The sequence below is a fragment of the Ricinus communis genome, chromosome 5 (genome assembly GCF_019578655.1).
Source record: "Ricinus communis isolate WT05 ecotype wild-type chromosome 5, ASM1957865v1, whole genome shotgun sequence".
In the NCBI taxonomy this organism is placed as follows: Eukaryota; Viridiplantae; Streptophyta; class Magnoliopsida; order Malpighiales; family Euphorbiaceae; genus Ricinus; species Ricinus communis.
Window position 1 is genome coordinate 7819872 of NC_063260.1, and position 13882 is coordinate 7833753.

At 33.0% G+C, this 13882-nt stretch overlaps 1 long non-coding RNA gene across 2 annotated transcripts; it reads right to left on the reverse strand.

The window, feature by feature from the left end:
* Nucleotides 1-4701: 4701 nt before the first annotated feature.
* LOC112536658 lies at nt 4702-12818 on the reverse strand. Of its 2 annotated transcripts, XR_007215949.1 has the most exons (3): nt 12213-12568; nt 10718-10809; nt 4702-8263 (listed from the first exon to the last, which is right to left on the reverse strand). It is a non-coding gene; the product is annotated as an uncharacterized LOC112536658 (long non-coding RNA). The 2 variants fall into 2 exon arrangements; XR_003080630.2 differs by lacking the exon at nt 4702-8263 and having other exon boundaries at nt 10558-10809; nt 12213-12818.
* Nucleotides 12819-13882: the final 1064 nt, after the last annotated feature.

Here is a 13882-nt window from a genome sequence, read left to right on the forward strand (position 1 = left end):
AAATTGATTATCCAAAAAGTCACTCTATAAAAAGTACTCTCCCTCCAAAAAGTTGATGAAGGCTCAAAACACGACAATAGCATCTGAAACAAATGTAGCAGGATAAAACAGCTAGAACTTGAGAATAGGGCGTGACATCTTAATGAAATATATGACATGCAAAAAAAAACAAGACTTCATTAGATGATCTTCTGAAATCAATCCATCAGTTAAACCATATAAAGTTGATGAAAGAAAGGCCAAAAATATAAAATATAAACAAGGCAGCTGGGAAAAAAGGTACAAGGACGAAATAAACATAGGACTCGAGGGCAGGACTCCTTTGTCAGCAAAGTATAAAGCAACCAATAATATCCAGTCACGGACGACTATTATTATAAAGAAACTCCAGCAGTTAAACCGTCTCAAACATCATGAGGTAAAGAACATGTCCAACAACTAAAACATTATATGGTAGAGCACATATCTTTCCGATAAAAATCGGGGAAGAAAGACGGGACAAATTATGAACAAAGTTTTAAAGAAGGGGTCAGAATAACAGTTTCTTAAAAGGATTGCAGTTCAAAACAGAGATAAAACTTGAAAGAATATGGCGCACAATTTAATGAACATTAAAGCACACAAAAAATCAGAAGTTCATTATATGATCATCTAAATTTAAAAGAAGAACCAAATTATCATTACTGATTCCAGCAGTTAAAACTGTCACAAAGATCTCAGTAAGACAGACCCTCAGGTGATAGAAAAAAGGAGGGACAAGCATTTGAAACGAGAAGGCCAATAAAAGTGACTTTATAAAATTTGCATGTTCGAATAGATTCAAAAATTGGAAGCAGGATGCGCATTGCAGTAACATATAGAGCGCATAACTTATCAAGCTTTTAGTAGGTGATAATATAAACTTATGAAGCACCTAAATTTAGATGATAAAACCAACTCGCGCTGTAAAACTATCATAGATATCATTGTGAAAAATATGCTCCTTAACAAGTTTAGCAGAACAGGAAGGGACAAATAGTATGGCAAAGAGGTCATTACATTGTCAAGGCACACATCCGCTTTAGAGTTTATTATACTGTCGTCTAAACTTGTGAAGCACCAAAATTTAGATGATCGTTAAAGTCCAACAGTTATACCATGCTAATCCTTCTCAATAGAATTCATGGAAAGAAGGGAGGAACAAACATTATGAACCAGAGGACCAACGAAATAATGTCTCAAATAAAGTAGCAGGATAGAGCAGAGACATAATTTGAAATAAGATACAGAATTTAGTAGCTCAAAAGCACACAAAAATAGAAATCTAAAACTTATACGATCATTTAAATTTTTATAAAATGTCTAAATTAAATGAGATTTAGAGTATAGTAGTTAAATTTACATAAATTTTGGTAACAAATTCCTTAGAGACAAAGGGACCTGAAGAACAAAGGAAACAGCAACATGCATCATAGACAAAGTTCTAAAATCGGGAAGAAGGACGGGACAAAAGCTATGAACAAAGTTTAAAGAAGGGGTCAAAATAACAGTTTCTTAAAAGAGTTGCATGTAAAAACAGAGACAAAACCTAAAAGAATATGGCGCACAGTTCAGTGAACTCTAAAGCATATAAAAAATCAGAAATCCATTATATGGTCATCTAATTTTTAAAAAAGAATTAAATTAGATGATCATTACTGATTCCAGCAGTTAAACCGTCACAACAATCTTAGTAAGACAAAACCTCCTAATAAAGTGATAGAAGAAGGGAGGGACAAGCATTTGAAATGAGAGGACCAATAAAAGTGTCTTTATAAAATCTGCATGATTGAACAGATTCAAAAATTGGAAGCAGGGTGCGCCTTGCAGTAAAATAAAGAGCGCATAGCTTATCAAGCTTTTAGTAGGTGATCATATAAACTTATGAAGCACCTAAATTTAGATGATAACACCATATCCCGCAGTAAAACTATCATAGATATCATTATGAAAAATATGCTCCTTAACAAATTTAGTAGAACAGGAAGGGACAACAATATGGCCAAGAGGTCATTACATTGTCAAGGCATACATACAGCGGTTATACCATGATAATCCTTCTCAATAGAATTCATGGAAGGGAGGAACAAACATTATGAATTAAAGGACCAACGAAATAATGTCTTAAATAAAGTAGCAAGATAAAGCAGAGACATAATTTGAAATAAGATACGGATTTTAGTAGCTGTAAAGCACACAATAAAAGAAATCTAAAACTTATACGATCATCTAAATTTTTATAAAACGTCTAAGTTAAATGAGATTTAGAGTATAGTAGTTAAAACTACATAAATCTTGATAAGCAAATTCCTTATAGATAAGGGACCGGAAGAACAAAGGAAATAGCAACATGTATCATAGACAAAGTTTTAAAATCGAGGAAGAAGGACGGGACAAACGCTATGAACAAAATTTTAAAAAAGGAGTCCAAATAACAGTTTCTTAAAAAAAGTTGCAGGTCAAAACATAGACAAAACATGAAAGAAAATGGTGCACAATTAGCGAACTCTAAAGCATACAAAAAAATCAGAAGTCCATTATATGATCATCTAAATTTTAAAAAAGAACTAAACTAGATGATCATTACTGATTCCAGCAGTTAAACCGTCAGAAAGATCTTAGTAAGACAAACCCTCCTAATAAGGTGATGGAAAAAGAAAGGGACACACATTTAAAACGAGAGGACCAATAAAAGTGTCTATATAAAATTTGCATGATTGAACAGATTCAAAAACTGGAAGCAGGGTGCACCTTGCAGTAAAATATAGAGCGCATAACTTATCAAGCTTTTAGTAGGTGATCATATAAACTTATGAAGCGCCTAATAGATGAAAATACCAACTCCCCCAGTAACAGTATCATAGATATCATTGTGAAAAATATGCTCCTTAACAAATTTAATAGAACAGGAAGGGATAAACAGTATGGTGAAGAGGTTATTACAATGTCGAAGCACATATACACTTCAGAGTTCATTATATTTTCATCTAAATTTGTGAAGCACCAAAATTTAGATGATCGTTACAGTCCAACGTTTATACCATGATAATCCTTCTCAATAGAATTCATGGAAGGAAAGGAGGGACAAACATATGAACTAGAGGACCAACGAAATAATGTCTTAAATAAAGTAGCAGGATAAAACAGAGACGTAACTTGAAATAATATACGGACTTTAGTAGCTGCAAAGCACACAAAAAAAAAAAGAAATCTAAAACTTTATGCGAACATCTAAATTTTTTAAAACATCTAAATTAAATGAGATTTAGAGTATAGTAGTTAAAACTACGTAGAAATCTTTGGTAAACACATTCCTTATGAACAAAGGGACTGGAAGAACAAAGGAAAGGGCAACATGTATCATAGATAAAACTTGAGAATAAGTGTGCATGTCACTGAAATAGAAAGGACTCATCCCATGTGCACAAACAATGAAAAGGAACATCTGATACAAACAATTTAATCCATACAATCAAATAATGATAATATAACTAACAGATTTCACATACCAAAAAACTCCAGTCACAGAAACTGAATATATCATTATACTCCTAATATCAAGAGCACAACTAGATTAGTCAAAAGAAGAGTTGGATCTCTATAACCATATCAGTGGCGTAATCAGGCTCTACAACCATATCTGTAAATTTGAATTACCAGTAGGAGAAACCATCTGTGTCACTCCTATCTGAATTTGTCTCGAACTTCTGTATCTTTCCTCGTATTTATCATATTGTCAATTCCTATCATTATATCCCAAAAATTCTCACTGCTTGCTCTTTAACCTGCAACCCATTGTTTTCGGGCCATGTACAACAAAGAAGATTGAGATGTAGTGACAGAAATAAAATGCAGACCATCAAAAGCTAGAGTTCTTGTACATTATTTGATTTAGACAAGAGAAACAGAAAAATAACGACTGCAAATTAATAGCTGAAAACAGTAGTTGTAAGTATTATTCTAGAGCTGAAGATGTTAAAATATACACGTTGTACCATCTGCTCGTTACAACTCACAGCATAATTAACCATAAGCTTACCTGACCATTGCCCGTTCCTTCAAAAGAAAGCTATAATCCAGCATACTAGCTTAGTTTCCCACGCCGCAGGTGGCTCATTTAGCATTACGGTAACAATTGTATAATTTAAGATGTAAACTCAACTTGTACCTAAAAGACTGTAATGCAAAGCATTATATCAGTCTCAAACTATTGCCACAAACCCTTTCCTAGCCTCGATTTGAACCGAAGCCCTAAAAGGATGGTTGAGGTCCTATGCAATCCATTCTTTTAGCCAACACAACAACTAGTGTTTTCACATTGACGTTTTCATCATCATATGCACAATGACCATCATCAAGCTTGAGCAGCTTCTTCAGCATATGCAGCATTAGCAATGCCAAACCTTGATTTTGTACGAAACATTTTTTTCTTTTTTTCCAAACGCTGATGAACTGAAATCCATGAAACATGAAGCAAGAAGGCCGTTAGATGGTGGCTATAGGATCAGAGCAATCCAAATGAAACAAATCACTATGGGATGTATGAAGAGACTTCTTGTGTACTCATTAAGACAACGCAGTAACTAGTAAACTATTACCATTTTGAAAAAGATGGTAAGAACAAATAGGAATTAATTAACCTAACAGATTGTAGAATGTGCACAAGCACATTAAAGACAAAGGTAAGTAATGGAATAACGTGTTATTTTCAGTTTCTACCATTCACCAGCTGAAACAATTAACATTCCCTAAAAGATCACACAATTGAGAACTATGAGAATGGACAAAAGCAAATTAAAGCTTTCAACTACATTATTTAGTTTAAAATGCACAATGAAAACCCTAATCTTTTCTCTTAAGCAAACCACAAAACGAAGAGGCAATCGCAGGTCCCAAAGCGCGCATCTACTACCCGCAGTCTTCTATCTAAATCTGCAGCGTCAATAGATGTCCACATGCAAGCGCACTGACACATGCAAGTGCACTGGCACCGCTAGATCGTAAAAGGATACTAGTTTCTTAGGGTTACCGAAATAGTCGATCACGTTCCTCTAGAATAGAAGGGGTAGGATCTGAACAAGCCCTCGTGACACCTGGCTTGACAGTATCTTCGACGCTACCCTCAGAATCATGTCCCTTTTGATCAGATCATAAGGGTCTGGCCATAATGGCGGTTAATACGCGGGCTTCTGGAGTCAGCAGCGGGTAATAAAGGGCATGCCGTAGATGATATATTGTTTATAAAATTGCCATGCTGGAAAAACAGAAAGCTAACCATGAATCAATTCCTATCCACACAGAAGTAAGCAGAAGGTAATAAAACAAGTCGACAACATAAATATGGTCAAGACATAGTACATCAAGCTAATACGATCTATCTGTAATGAAATAAGAGAATGAGTTAAACAAAAGATGAAATAAAGCACCTATACCTCCATTATGCAGCTGCACCAAAGAATAAAGTATAAGCATCTAGTAATCTTGATTGAATCAAATTTCACAAATGTAGCCTCCCACCAAGAAGAGGATATTCTCCTATTACCATTTGAATTACCTAATACTTTTCCTTGACTGTCTTCTTACTTCTATCGCTTATTGACTGATATCCATCGATTACAGATCCCACAATAGAAGCATAGAAGGATCTTAAATATCAACATACTTAAATTGACCATCAAAAATTCATTTTCAAAAAAATATCCTTTCTAAGTTGATGGCTCAAACCCCGAAAATAGCATTCTTAAACAAAAGTCGCAGGATAAAACAGTTATAACTTGAGTATAGGGCATTACATGTCAGTAAATAATAAAGCACGCCAAACACCAAGACTTCATTAGATGATCAACTAAGTTTATAACAGAATCGACCAGTTAAACCATATAAAGTTGATGAGACAAGGGCAAAACATATAAACAAGACAGCTAGAAAATAAAGTACCAGGACAAAATAAATAGAGGACTCAAGAGCAGGGCTCCCTTGATGGCGAAAATAAAGCAACCCACTGTTTTTGGGCCATGTAAAACAAAGAAGAATTGAGATATACTGACAGAAATAAAATACAGATTATCAAAAGCTAGAGTTCTTGTACATTGTTTCATTTAGAAAAGAGAAGTAGAAAAATAAGGATTTCCATTTAAGAGCTGGAAACAGTAATTGTAGATATTCTTCAAGAGGTGAAAACGTGAAAATGTACATATTGTACCATCTGCTCACAGCATAATTACCCATAAGCATACTTGACCATTGCCCGTTCCTTCAAAGGAAAGCCACAATCCAACATGCTAGCTTAGTTTCTCACACCGGAGGTGGCTCATTTAGCATTATGGTAACATCTGTATGATTTAAGATGGAAACTCAATTTGGACCTAAAATAAGATATGATTATTCTGTTTCACCAGTTCCATCAACATACAAAAGATAACATATCAGTCTCAAACTATAGTGACAAATCCTTTCCTATGCAGGATTTGAAACCAAGCCTAAAAGGTGGCCGAGGCCCCGGGTAATCCATTCTTTTAAATTACAGGATAAGTAGTCTTTCAGACTGACAATTTCATCATGTGCACAATGACCATCATCAAGCTTGAGAAGCTTTTTCAGCAGACGTAGCATCAGAAATGCTAAACCTTGATTGTTTGAGAAAGATCTATTTTTCTCTCAAAACGTTGATGAACTGAAATACATGAAAAACGAAGTAACAGGGCTGTTAGGTAAAGGCTATAGGATCAGAGCAATTGGAAGAAAACAAATCACCCTGGGATGTATGTGCAAAAGCCGTATTTAGATTTTCTTGTAAATCACACCATTTTGAGAAGCAAAAAAGAAAAAATATGGCCACTCTCTTTGTCAAACACCCTCCACCTAATAGAATATTACTGTCAAGCGTAATATATAATCAACTTCCTTAGGCACTTAAAGTTCAGAGAACCTGAAGCCATCATACTGAAACATGATAAAGAACCCTCATATAATAAAGAGTAGTGTCGCACGGAAACACTAAAATCGCCTGATCAGATCTCTAATACACTTTGGTCTTTGTTTTCCCAAATTCATCTGGAAGATCTTGAGACCAAACAATCAAAGAATTAAATCCGGGACAAAATGCTTCAAAGAATTAAGTCCAGAACCCAGCAGCAACTAAAGAAAAAAGGAACATACATCCCCACTATTCCACAACCACAGGCATGGCTATGAAATCAAGTTTAAAAACCCACAAACAAGGTAGGGCACAAATGTATGTCCCCATTACTCCATAATCACAGCCATGGCTACCACATCGAGTTTAACAACCCACAATCAAAGTGACAAAGATAACTCATGCTGCTAGGATATAACATAAGAATGTTGCAATACCTTTAGAAGTTGATTAACTGCAACCAGGCCAGTAGTCTACAATAATTAGAGAGAATGCAAGTGAATCATCATATATTAAAAAAAATTATAATTAAGGTGGACTAAAACAAGAACCAAAACCGAATTATGTTTGCAAGTCCAACAAGAGATCTTTTAAAAGCCAAGTCCAAAAGGAAGTGTTCAGAAACATTAGAGAATTGACATAAAGAAAGGATGTCAACTTCATAAACTTTTACATGATACCGCAAATGCAATCCTGCCAAAACATCAATAGATGTAAGTAATAATAAACAAATCAACATCCAGATCCCACTTTACACAAGAGACATGCTAAGCAGTCTATTTTAGCCTCTTCTTCCAGACTAACAAGCCTTTTTCTGAAAAGCGTACAGACTTGCATGCACTGCCACTTGTGGCATCGTCCTAAGGTCTACTTGTAAATAGAAGTAGCTACTGACATTAAATGAATTGAAACATACTAGCAAAACATGATAAGATTCTTAATCATACAGTTTATAAAGATGAAGAGAGGATCAAGAAGCAATCATCATGCTACATGTATGTTAACTTTACAAAATTTTACAGAAGGTAATAAAAACAAGTCAACAATATAAATATGGTCAAGACAGAGTATCAATGTAATGCAATGTATCTGTAATGAAAAAAAAAGAGAATGAGTTAAACAAAGGATGAAATAGAAGCATCTATACCTCCATGATGAAGCTGCATCAACGAATAAAGTAAAAACATCTACTACTCTGGCTTGAATCCAACTTCGTAGATGTCGCCTTCCACCAAGAAGAGGATATTCTCCTACTACCATTAGGATTACATAATACCTCTCCTCGACTGTCTTCTTACTTTTATCATTCATTGACTAATTTCTTGTCTTCTAAAATAATGGCAGTTGGTTAGAAATCCCACAACAGAAGCATCGGATGATCTTAATTATCAACATTCTTAAATTGATTATCCAAAAAGTCATTCTCAAAAGAATACTCTCCCTCCAAAAAGTTGATGAAGGCTCAAAACACGAGAATAGCATCTAAAACAAATGTAGCATTATAAAACAGCTTGAACTTAATGAAATACATGGAATGCCAAAAAAAAGACTTCATTAAATGATCATCTGAAATCTACCAGTCAAACCATATAAAGTTGATGAAAGAAAGGCCAAACATATAAACAAGGCAGCTGGGAAAAAAAGTACCGGGACAAAATAAACATAGGACTCGAGAGCAGGACTCCTTTGTCATCAAAATATAAAGCAACCAACAATATCCAGTAGTGGACGACTATTATTATAAAGAAACTCCAGCAGTTAACCCATCTCAAACATCATGGTAAAGAAAATGTCCAACAATTAAACCATTACATGGTAGAGCATGTATCTTTCGATAAAGTTGGGGATGTAGGACAGGACAAACATTATGAGCAAAGTTTTAAAGAAGGGGTCAGAATAACAGTTTCTTAAAAGGAGTTGCAGGTCAAAACAGAGAAAAAACTTGAAAGATATGGTGCACAGTTTAATGAACTCTAAAGCACACAAAAAATCAGAAGTTCATTATATGATCATCTAAATTTAAGAAAAGAACTAAATTAGATGATCATTATTGATTTCAGCAGTTAAACTGTCACAAAGATCTCAGTAAAACAAACCCTCCTAATAAGGTGATAGAAAAAGGGAGGGACAAGCATTTGAAACGAGAGGACCAATAAAAGTGTCTTTATAAAATTGCATGATTGAACAGATTCAAGAATTGGAAGCAGGGTGCGCTTTGCAGTAAAATAAAGAGTGCATAGCTTATGAATCTTTTAGTAGGTGATCATATAAACTTATGAAGCACCTAAATTTAGATGATAAAACCAACTCCTGCTGTAAAACTATCATAGGTATCACTGTGAAAAATATGCTCCTTAAAAAATTTAGTCGAACAGGAAGGGACAAACAGTATGGCCAAGAGGTTATTATATTGTCAAGGCACACATATGATACAGAGTTTATTATATTGTCATCTAAATTTGTGAAGTACCAAAATTTAGATGATCGTTAAAGTCCAGCGCTTATAACATGATAATGCTTCTCAATAGAATTCGTGGAAAGGGTCTGGGGGAGGCCCCCATAATATGAGGGGGGGGGCGATTATTATAAAACAGAGGACCAACAAATTAATGTCTTAAATAAAGTAGCAGGATAAAGCAGAGACATAATTTGAAATAAGATACGGATTTTAGTAGCTGTAAAGCACACAAAAAAAGAAATCTACAACTTTATAAGATCATCTAAATTTTTATAAAACATCTAAATTAAATGAGATTTAGAGTATAGTAGTTAAAATTACATAGAAATCTTGGTAAACACATTCCTTATGGACAACAGGACCGAAAGAACAAAGGAAACAGCAACATTTATCATAGACAGAGTTTTAAAATCGGGGAAGGAGGACGGGACAAATGCCATGAACAAAGTTTTAAAGAAGGGGTCAGAATAACAGTTTCTTAAAAAAAGTTGCAGGTCAAAACAAAGACAAAACTTGAAAGAAAATGGCTCATGATTTAGTGAACTCTAAAGCATACAAAAAATCAGAAGTCCAATATATGATCATCTAAATTTTAGAAATGATCTAAATTAGATGATCATTACTGATTCCAGCAGTTAAACCGTCATAAAGATCTTAGTAAAACAAACCCTCCTAATAAGGTGGTATGGAAAGGGAGGGACAAGCATTTGAAACGCGAGGGCCAATGAAAGTGTCTTCATAAAATTTGCATGATTAAACAGATTCAAAAATTGGAAGCAATGTACGCTTCGCAGTAGAATATAGAGCGCATAATTTATCAAGCTTTTAGTAGATGATCATATGAACTTATTAAGCACCAAATATTTAGATGATATATCAAATCCGGCAGTAAAACTATCATTGATGTCAGTGTGAAAAATATGCTCCTTAACAAATTTAGTAGAACAGGAAGGGACAAGCAGTATGGCCAAGAGGTTATTACATTGTGAAGGCACACATACACTTCAGAGTTCATTATATTTTCATCTAAATTTGTGAAGCACCAAAATTTAGATGATCGTTAAAGTCCAGCGCTTATACCATGATAATCCTTCTCAATAGAATTCATGGAAGGAAAGGAGGGGCAAACATATGAACCAGAGGACCAACGAAATAATATCCGAAATAAAGTAGCAGGATAAAGCAGAGACGTAACTTGAAATAATATACGGACTTTAGTAGCTGTAAAGCACAGAAAAAAAGAAATCTAAAACTATATACGATCATCTAAATTTTTATAAAACATCTAAATTAAATGAGATATAGAGTATAGTAGTTAAAACTACATAGAAGTCTTGGTAAACGCATTCCTTATGAAGAAAGGGACCAGACAGCAACATGTATCATAGACAAAACTTGAGAATATGCGTGCCTGTCACTGAAATAGAAAGGAGAAAAAATCAAGACTCATTCCATGTACACAAACAATGAAAAGGAACAACTGACAACAATACAAACAATTTAATCCATACAATCAAATAATGATAATATAACTAACAGATTTCACACACCAAAAATCAATATATCAGACCAAAAAACTCCAGTCAGAGAAACTGAATATATCATAATACTTCTAATATCAAGAGCACAACTTGATTAGTTAAAAGAAGCGTTGGATCTCTATAACCATATCAGTGGCGTAATTGGGCTCTACAACCATATCTGTGAATTTGAATTACCAGTGGGAGAAACCATTTGTCTGAATTTGTCTCTAACTTTTGTATCTTTCCTAGTATTTATCATATTGTCAATTCCTATCATTATATTCAAAAATTCTCACTACTTGCTCTTTAACCTGCAACTCATTGTTATCGGGCCATGTAAAACAAAGAAGAATTGAGATATAATGACAGAAATAAAATGCAGACCATCAAAAGCTAGAGTTCTTGTACATTGTTTGATTTAGACAGCAGAAGTAGAAAAATAAGGACTGCCTTTTAATAGCTGAAAACAGTAGTTTTAGGTATTATTCTAGAGCTGAAAACGTTAAAATGTACATGTTGCACCATCTGCTCGTTACAGCTCACAGCATAATTAACCATCAGCTTCCTTGACCATTGCCTGTTCCTTCAAAAGAAAGCTATAATCCTGCTATAATCCAGCATACTAGCTTAGTTTCTCACGGCGAATGTGGCTCATTTAGCATTATGGTAACAAGTGTATCATTTAAGATGTAAACTCAACTTGTACCTAAGAACTATAATACAAAACATTGTATCAGTCTCAAACTATTGCCACAAACCCTTTCCTATGCACGATTTGAACCGAAGCCCTAAAAGGGCTAGTTAAGATCAACTGTAATCCATAATTTTAGCTACATGATAACTATTATTTTGAAGCATCATTTTATACACAATGACCATCATCAAGCTTGAGCAGCTTTTTCAGCAGATGCAGCATTGGAACTGCGAAACAGATCCAGAAAATCGACATACAAATGTATTGTCCTAGCAATCCCAAAATTAGTTATTAAGAGAAAGAAGAAAATAAATAAATAATTATATTCGCTTCGAATATGAACACTATCTGCCTTCCATTTATGATGAGAATCCTTATTTGGTTCCTCTATAAGTGGAAAGCGTTGATGTAACTGTCAAGGTTACATTGATGTCTGTCTTTGTAACCTAATCAAATATCAAATTACAATATTCCTTAATCAGACATCAAAATCTAGACATATTTATTTAGTTTAGAATTGCGTTATGAACAACCGAATCTTGTCTATCAATAGAACTAAGGCATACGAAAAAGAAGAGGCAATCGCGGACTTAAAGCGAGCACCTGCGATCTATCCACTCCTCTCGTTTATTTGAATCTGCAGGTTCATTATATCTCCATATGCATGTCCACCGACATTGTCGAAACATTCTTATTAAATGATCATACTACGTTTAGGGTTGTTGAAGTAGTCAATCACGTTCTCGGGGTAGAGATGTGGCAGGATTTGAACAGGCACTCACCTAATAGTCTCTTCGACGCTACCCTCAGCATCCCGTCCTTTTGATCGGTGAAGAGTCAATTAGGGTTTCACATTGTACTTTCATTTCGAAAATTCTAAGTTTTTATAGGGTTCTGCTTCGCAGCTAATGGCGGTGAATACGTGACACGTGAGCTGTGAACAAACACGTGCATTGACAGTATAAATTATAAAATCTCATTCGCATATATTAGGCGGCGGAGAGATTTATATTTATATAGAAGTCATGAACTCCTAAACAATGAGATGTGCTGGCTAATTGGTCCTTTCATGGCCCAACTTTTATAAGCAAAATTTGCTTATTAAAATGCCCAACTTTTAACATTTAAAATACTGCTTTTTAACTTTCTATTTTTTCATTATTTTTTAATTGTTTGTTTAATTTTTTTTGTTACTTTAAAATATTAAAAAGCAACTAATATTGTTATTTCTAAAAATTTAAAATTAAAATTTTAATATTTTTACACAATAAAATAAGAAATTTATAAGTATTCTTTATAAAAAATAAAAAATATAAATATTTTTATTATAGTTTTAAAATGCTAAAAGTAAAGAGAAGCCCATAAATAACGATTGAATCCTATCATTTATTTTCACTAATTTTGACACTTAAATTTTGAATAAAAAATTAAATTGACGTATTAATTAGATTAATCCTTTGTTTATTACAAGTCCTAGTGCTACTATTTTAATTGTTAATATTTTGTACTTTATAGAATTTTAGATTATCTTTTGTCTAAAAATATTTATATACATAAAATTTGACTAGTATTAAATAAAATATCTATAACAACAATTTAGTAAAAATAAAATTAAAAATCTATCAATTTATTACCTAATTTATATTAAATATATTTACACCAACTACTTTAAAATATATTAATATTTTTAAGGAATATAATTATAATTTAATTGGAAATAATAGTTATCAAATGTTAGTTTTATGATTAAAATTATTATTTAATTTAAAAATAGTATATTAATTAATATATTCACATAATTAATTTTAGTTGATAATATTAATTTGAAAAATATAAAAATCACAAAGCAACATAAGCTTGTGTGTTAAAAATAAATAAATAAATATATATATATATAAAAGCTTATGTGTTAAAAATAAATATATATATATATTATATATTAATATATTAATACATTTATCTTATGTCTATATCTCACTATATATGTACATATAAGTGGAAATTAAAATTTATTTATTTTCACGAATTACACGGTAATATATCAAGAAAGAGATAGTATATCAAGTAGGACTCTTATATACGCTTAGGAAATTTAGAAAATTAGATTAAAGTAAAAAAAAAAGTAAAAAAAAAAAAGAAATTAAGTCCTTGTTATTGTTTGCATCCCTAGATAGACATATCTTTTATTTTATCTTTACTTGTTGGCATCCACCTTTTTACTTTTTGATGGTAGCTACCTCCATTTTATTATTTAATAGTATTTTTCAGTTATA